The sequence below is a fragment of the Jatropha curcas genome, chromosome 10 (genome assembly GCF_041381405.1).
Source record: "Jatropha curcas cultivar XTBG-Jc1 chromosome 10, XTBG_Jcur_1.0, whole genome shotgun sequence".
NCBI lineage: Eukaryota > Viridiplantae > Streptophyta > Magnoliopsida > Malpighiales > Euphorbiaceae > Jatropha > Jatropha curcas.
The window spans coordinates 14,089,355-14,098,093 of NC_143160.1; positions in this window are offsets into that span (position 1 = coordinate 14,089,355).

Here is an 8,739-nt window from a genome sequence, read left to right on the forward strand (position 1 = left end):
GCACCACCCTAACTCTAAACCTTGCTAAGCTATCCCACCCCACTTCTTCCATCAATAAGTGAAAGTTCTACTCCAATCTCAATAGAATCAAGGAGTTCTTCATTAATTCTTCTAGATGGAACGATAATCCTTGCTCTCTCTGGTCTGTCGAATGTTTTCTGAGGATTTGGCATAGGAACGATAAGCATACCAGGTGAGATTGGATCGTTTCTGCGTTTGCATGTCACTGGTTTGGCTGAAACTCATTTCCTAGGTGCCACTGTCGGGGCATGAAGCTTTTGTGTTTTAAGGGTTTAGCTTTGATAGTTCTCTGTGTATTGGAAAAGTTTGGCGAGAGAGGAGTGTTTTGGTTGCATGTGTTTGCTTATATGACAAGTGTGACGTGAGAATTCTTCTACGATGGACGCGTGTGATTCTCATTTTATCTCATGTCGACAACTCAACTCCTAAGCAGGTTATTTAGCTAGGCTAGTGGTCTAAGTGATCTCCTGAGTGACAAGTGTGTGCTGAGTAGGTGAGTGCTTAAAGTTGCGTACCTGGAATGTAGGCATGCGCCTAGCTCTTGGTTTGCTTCCTTTAGGCAATCTCCTACCTTGGCCTTTTGTTTGAGATAGGCGATCTCTTACCTTTGGGTAAGTGGTTGCTTGCTTGGCTTCTTGGTCGAGGCAGGCAATCTCCTACCTCTCACTCAGGTGGTTGCTTGGGCTAGCTCTTTCCTTGGTCCAAGCGGTCTCATGAGTGTTTCTTAGGCTCTTCATAAGCGATGGCCTATGGTCCAAATTTGGGGGACTAGGCGCTCGCCTTGCTTGCTCCCAAACTTCATTTCATTTATCTTTTTATTTTGTTTTATTATATATACTTATATTTGATAAATTTAATATAAGTGTATACGTGTGTGTGTGTGTGTAAAGTAAAAACACAAAAATTTTAAAATACAAAAAAATTAGTAAGAATATATAGTTAGTATTTTTATTTTCTAATCTTTTAATTAGTAATATATATATATATATATATATATACATACTAACTAAGGATAGCGTATTAATCTGGATTGACGAGGTTCCACCTGTTTACAATAGGCAAGTTCTCTCCGATTAGATAGATTTTAAGTCTCCGGACGTTTACTTGGAATGTTCCTGATTTCTCGCTCCAAATTTCCACCACACCATACAGATGGACTTTGATCACCTTGTAAGGTCCGGACCAACGGAATTTTAATTTTCTAGGAAATAATCTAAGCCGGGAATTAAATATTTAAACTTGATCTCCTTCTTTAATTTCCCTTTTCAGAATATGTTTGTCATGCCAGCATCTGGTCCATTCTTTATAAATTCTTGCATTCTCGTAGGCATTAAGTCGTATTTCTTCCAATTCTTCTATCTGTACTAGTCTTCATTCGGATGCTTTCCTCAAGTCGAAATTTAGAGTTCTAATAGCCCAAAATGCCTTGTGTTCTAATTCCACTGGAAGGTGACATGATTTCCTAAACACAAGTCTGAACAGAGTCATTTTGATTATTGTTTTGAAAGCTATACGGTAACCCCATAGAGTATTATCTAATTTTAAAGAACAATCTCTTCTAGATTTATTTACTATCTTTTCGAGAATGGCCTTTAATTCTCAATTAGAGATTTTGACTTGTCCATTTGTTTGAGGATGATAGGGAGTGGCGATACGATGAGTGATTCCATATCTTTTCAACAGGGTCTCCAACGGTCTGTTGCAGAAGTGCGATCCCCCATCACTGATAAGAGCTCTAGGTGTACCGAATCTGGTGAGGATGTACTTCTTTAGAAATTTGACAACTACCTTTGAATCATTTCAAAGCCATACTACAATGAGAAAATCCTTATCTATGGTTGTGTAGTTGCCTTGTGTCTCGTCCAATGTCCGGCTAGCATAATAGATGGAGTACTGCTCCAATGGCTACATCGCTTGCATCACACATCAATTCAAAAGGAGGTGACCAATCCGGTGGCGAGATTATTGGTGTAGATATTAGTGCCTTCTTTAATCTGTAAAAGGAGTTCATACTGTCATCATCAAAGATAAAAGGAACATCTTTAACTAAAAGGTGACACAATGGTTTTGATATCCTTGAGAAGTCCTTGATGAATCTTCAATAAAATTCGGCATGTCCTAGCAAGCTTGTGATTTCTTTTACGGATGATGGTGGTGGTAGATTTTCTATTACCTCCACTTTGGCTTGATCAACTTCTATGCTTCTCTTTGAAATGATGTGTCTGAGAATAACTGCTTCTTGTACTATGAAATGACACTTTTCCCAATTTAGCATAAGGTTGGTCTCTTTGCATCATTTCAAGACTTTAGCTAGATTTTCTAAACAAGCTTCAAACCTTAAGCCATAAACAGAAAAGTCATTTATAAATACTTCCATGCATTCTTCAAGAAAATCTGAAAAAATAGCCATCATTCGTCTCCATGCATCTTTGAAAGGTAGCTGATGCATTATATAATCCAAATGGCATACGTCTAAATGCATAGGTGCCATAGAGACAAATAAATGTGGTCTTTTCCTGATCTTGTGGATGAATATAAATTTCATAAAATCTAGAAAATCCATCAAGAAAATAGAGATAAGAATTACCTGCTAGTCTTTTCAAAATTTGATCAATAAAAGGTAAAGGAAAATGATCCTTTCGGGTGGGTTTATTTAATTTTCTATAATTAATGCACATTCACCATTCGGTCACAACTCTAGTGGCTAGGGTCGTGTCATCTTTTTTTTCTTTTTTTTTTAATTACAGTGATTCCTCCCTTTTTAGGCAATACATGAATTGGACTGACCCATTGACTATCGAAACTAGGATAAATGATACATGCGTCTAATAGCTTAGTTATTTCCTTTTTAACTACTTCTTTACGATTTGGGTTCAGGTTTCTTTGTGGCTTAATTGAAGGTTTAAACCCATCTTCAAATAAAATTCTATGCATGCAAATTGATGAACTTATACCTTTTATATCTTTAATATTATACCCTAGGATATTCTTATGTTGTCTAAGCAAATGCAACAATTTTTCAATTTGATCAGCATTTAAAGAAGAATTAATTATCACAGAGTAACTATTATCAGGACCAAGAAATGCATACCTGAGTTCATTAGGTAAGGGTTTCAGTTCTATCTTTTGTATGATCTCTGCAGTCGTTGGCATGTTTTATATCTTTGATATTATACCCTAGGATATTCTTATGTTGTCTAAGCAAATGCAACAATTTTTCAATTTGATCAGCATTTAAAGAAGAATTAATTATCACAGAGTCACTATTATCAGGACTAAGAAATGCATACCTGAGTTCATTAGGTAAGGGTTTCAGTTCTACCTTTTGTATGATCTCTACAGTCGGTGGCATGTTTGGATCTCCTGTTGATGAATCATTGGGTGGAGGGTCTATTTCAATCTACTTAGGATCCTCCTCATCATCACTGGAAAATTTTGGAATGAACTTATCGAGGGGGACCTTATAGATTTCCTTGCTAATTATCTCCTTTCAAATTTCATCCACGACGCCAACTCTAAAACATTTTGCATTTTGCGCTGGCTGCTTCATCATATCAAGTAGGTTGAAGATTATTTCATCTTCTCCTACCTTCAAGGTGAGTCTGCCTTCTTTAACGTCTATAAGAGCTCCAACAGTTGCTAAGAAAGGTCAGCATAAAAGGATGGGCGTTTTGTGCATCTTCTTCCATCTCCAGTACCACAAAATCCACCAGAATATAGAATTTGCCAATTTTGATGGGGAAATCTTTTATAATTTCACTTGAATAATTGACAGATCGATATGCTAGTTATAGGACAACACGAGTTGGTCTAAGCTCTCCAAGGTTGAGTCTATTGAAGATAGATAATGGCATCGGGTTAACTTCAGCTCCTAGATCACATAAGGCTTTGTCGATCTTTACTACTCCAACTTCACATGGAATGGAGAAACTTCCTAAATCTTTCATTTTTGGTGGCAGTTTATTGTGGATCATTCCACTACAATCCTCCGTAAGTGCTACCGTTTCCAACTCTTCCATCTTCTGTTTCTTCGTTAGAATTTCTTTTAAGAATTTGGCATAGGTAGGCATCTGAGTCATAATATCAGAAAATGGAATGTTGACATACAGCTGTTTTAGCATCTCTAGAAATTTCCCAAATTGTTTGTCTAGATTTATCCGTCGGAGTCTCTAGGGAAATGGAATGGCTTTCCTCTCAAAGGCTCTTATTCTCCTTTGAATATCTTCTTCTTGTCTCTTTTTTATTTTCTCTTCGTCTTCTTCTATTGCTTCCTTTTGTTTCTTGTTTGCCGATTCTTTTTCTTTTGATTTTTCTTCTTATTGTATAGCTCTCTTGGCTTTCTCTAGGGTTTTTCCACTTCTAAGGTAGACAACATTGTATTGCTTCTTTGGATTTGGTTTTGGTTGGCTTGGAAACTTACCATAGGCTTTGCTTTGTGAGGAGCTTGCTTGTTGCGCTATCTGATTCTCCATTAACTTCATATGAGTGGAAAGTTGATCAATTCTTGAATCCATTTTTCCGAACATGTCCCGAAAACCATCATTAGCTTGTTTTTGTTCTTGATAAAGCTCCGTAGAATGGCTTCTAAGGTTGAGATAGAGCTAGAGTATTGATTTTGATTTTGTCCAGTTGGAATGAACTGTTATGAGAATGAATTTTGGTTTCTCGGAGGGTATCCAGGTGGTGGAGGTTTGAAGTTTTGGTTAGTAGCTGGATATGGACGATTTTTGAAATCTGTGTTGTAGGAGTTAGGAAATTGGTTCTGTCTAGGATCTTGTGGGCAATTATTTTGGACATAGTTGGCTTGTTCCAAGCCCTGGTCGAGTACCATGAGATTTCCATAATGATTTTCTGCAAATGCATGCGTTGTCTCAACACAGACTTTAAGTTCTAGTTGAATTGCTCCAACAACACTAACATTTAGCTTATCTAGTTTCCTAGATAGAGCAATGAATTTTACGGATAGAAATGTGAGTTTGTCAACATCAAGTACTCCTGCTACTTTCTTCGTTGTGCCTCGTTCTTCATTCCATCTGTAACTACTTACTGCCATTTCCTCTAATAGGTTGTAAGCTGCATTGACTCCTTTCTTTAGGAAGAATCCTCTAGCGGTTGCATCTGGAGTGTTTCTCGTTGAGGGCATCACACCATCAAAGAATAGTTGAATTTAGAATGGTCTGTCATACCTGTGGTGCGGGCATTGTCGCTAAAGATCTTTAAATTGCTCCTAAGCTTCATAAAGAGTCTCGTCTTCTTTCATCCGGAATGTGACTATTTTGCTTCTTATCTTTGAGGTCTTGCTTAGTGGGAAGTACATTTATAGGAAAGCTCAGCTCAACTCCTCCCATTTGGTGAATGAACCTGGGGGCATAGAGTGTAACCAAAGCTTAGCTCTGTCCCCCAAAGAGAAAGGAAATAATCTCATTCGAATGGCATCATCACTGGCTCCATTTATCTTCAAGGTGTCGCTGATTTCAATGAATGTTGCTAGATAAACATTTAGATCTTTGCTCGAAGAACTAGCAAATTAAGATTGTTGCACCATAGAGATTAGTCCTAGTTTGAGATCGAAGTTCTTTACAGCAACAAGTGGTCTGACTTCAACATTTTGGATATCTCAGGGATTGGGAATATTCAAATCCCTTTCTTCGGCCATGATTTGTTTTGTATTGTCTAACTCTTCCAACTCAGATTTTGTTTTCTCTACCTCTTCCGGCTCGGATCATGGCATTTCTGCACTTCGGTGTCTAGTCCGGATGGGACTTCTTTCTTTTCTCCAGTGCCTTTTGTTGATTCTCCGTAGGGTTCGTGCTGTTCTTTCTATTTTTTTATCTAAAGGCGCAACATCAACGCTTTTTTATACGACCATAAAAGGTTAGTCCACAGAAATATAGTATTTTAAATTTGTATATTTTTTATTTGTTAATATACATATATATATATATTCTTTATATTTTATTATATATATATATATATTATATTTTATATAGATATATACAAGAAAAGAAAATTACTAAAAATGAAAATAAAAATAAAAGCAAAAAAACAAATGACAGATAAAATAAATTGCTTGATTAATTGTTTTTCAAAATTTTTTAATATCAATCACGTTGTCAATCCCCGGTAACGGTGCTAGAAACTTTGATGCGCGCTACACTAATGACGGGCGGCGATTGTACCGCAAGTTGGATCGTGCAAGTAATATACAGGGATTGGATGGATAGAATACTAAAATTTTTTGAATACCTAATTATCTGGCAAAATCAATAAGAGGGGTGAGTTTTATGTAAAATAAAATAATAGGAATTAAAATGGCAGAAATTAAAATAACAGAAATTAAATTGCGTAAATTAAAAGATTGAAAATTAAATAAATAAAAATAACAGAAATTAAATTGCGTAAATTAAAAGATTGAAAATTAAATAAATAAAAATAAAAGTCCCATAAAAGTAAAATGCGTAAAATAAAAGTGCTGTAAAATAAAGTGTAGGAAATTAAAATGCAGTAAAATAAAAGGGCATAAATTAAAAGAAATTAAATAATATAAAATAAAAGTTAGAGGTTTGCAGTTAGAGGTTAGTAGTTAGAAGTTAAAAGTTTAAAAATGTTTTTTTTTTCTTTTTGAAATTATAAATGAGAAAGGATTCTGGTGATGGATTGATCCATTACCATCCAGAAGCGGGCGGCGATGAAGTAAGCACATGTGATATATTTTCTGAAGGGTGGAGTGTTATGGCTAGTTATCTCCTCTTTTGAGGTAGATAACTATAACAATTGTATGACGCCTTTTGCACATTGCATATGTAATAAACTTTCTCCTTTTTAACATCGGTCTTATTCTATTTCTAGATATAAAATCAATGTTCAATTTATGTGGTTCAAGTGCTTGAACTTCATCTTTCGATTCTTCACTCACCTACCTAATGTTTAGTAAATAAAGGGATCCAACTTTATTTTACAAGCGTTTGTCTTGCATGAATTGAACCAAAAATCTATATCACATTATAGATTATTCAATTTAGTAAATAATGGGTATGGAGAAGAAAAAGATGTGTTTCTTCTTGTTCTTTTTTTTTCTTTTTTGTACAAATGCCATAGAGTTGTTTGTTGATGAGGGCTTTTTTATCTTTTTCGCATGCGTCTAGCTAATTTTAGCTCATTTGAAAATTTAGGTTACGCCTAATATGCATGCTTATATGGCAATAGGGTGGGTCCCATTTTAAACAACAAGTGAATTCTAAATTGAGAAAATTATTATTATATCATTGTATATATCGAAATACAACTAGTTAAATCCTGCGATTTTAGAAATACTTTTTGAAATCTCTATATTTCAATTCCGTCTAATTCAATCCTTCCTTCTGATTTTATGTGTTTTTTCATTGAGTCAATACAAAAAATGAAAGTAAAATGAGAGAGAATAAAGTTTCATACCTAAAATATCCTTGAGAGAGACTCATAAGAACTCATTGGCACACAAATTCTTCAACAAATAAGAACATGAATCTACTAAAAAAAAATGTACCTCATTTAACACAAAACAACAATTAAATTTCATTTTCATAAATAATTAATGGGATTTTCAAAGAAAACAACATAATAGGGAAAAAAAACAACAAATGCAAGTGCATTTTGCTAGTGACTTTGAGAAAAAATAATAATCCTACGTTTAATGGTAGCCTTCACACTTCCATTCATATGACAGCCAGCAAATACATCAAGGCAAGTGTTTTTATCAGTTAGCACTAACCCATGCCTGCAAATTACTCATGTGCAAAACAAAATCCAACAACATCATGAATCCAAAAACAAAATATGGATTGTATTTTATCCACATAAAAGATTAATTTAACTGAAATTATTTTAAATTATAAAAATTGAAATTATAAACCAATTGCCAATCAAGATGATAAGAGATGTGCTTAATTATATATTTGACAAGCTTGAAAATTTCTGTGGCTATGAGAAGTGTTAAGGAGCAACAAACTCATAAGAGATCCTTCACCATTCTGTGTCATTTGGCTATGCACAATGGAGTGGGTAAACTACAAAGGAAATCTGAGAGTCCGAAATAGGATTAATGCATCTGCTTGTTGAATCTGACATGCCACCTCCACTGTTGATTTAGGTGCGAGTGTAAGAGGAAGAATCAATATAAGGTTGAGTTTGCAGGAAGAGGTGATGTCCAAAAAGGCATTTCTAGCGAGTAGATGAAACCCAATTGTATTAACTGACCGAACAACAACATCCAATTTATTATTATACCAAATTTGAAAATTGAAACAGGAAATTATTGGAGAATCCATGATTTAGGTAAAGTGGCTAGAGGAGATAGGGAGCGCTTTAGATAGATGAAAAGTAGGAGATGAAACTGTTAAGGTTATTTAGGTCATTTTGTATTGATTTAATAGCTAAATTGATTAAAATCATACGGAAGAACTGAATATTAGAAATAACTGAAATATAGGGACTTTAAAAAGCAATTCTAGAAACGCAAGGACTGATCATTTGTATTTCAATATATACAGGGACATAATAATAATTTTCCCTTCTAAATTTCTAACGTGCTTGGTATGCAAGAAATACTTGATTAACAATTTTATGACCGTTAGACACCTGATTAGGAAAAATTTTCATTCAGATACCAATGGTGAAATTAACCTAATTTTTTTTTTTTGGAAAATATAATTCATTAATAATAATATTAAGAATTACAAA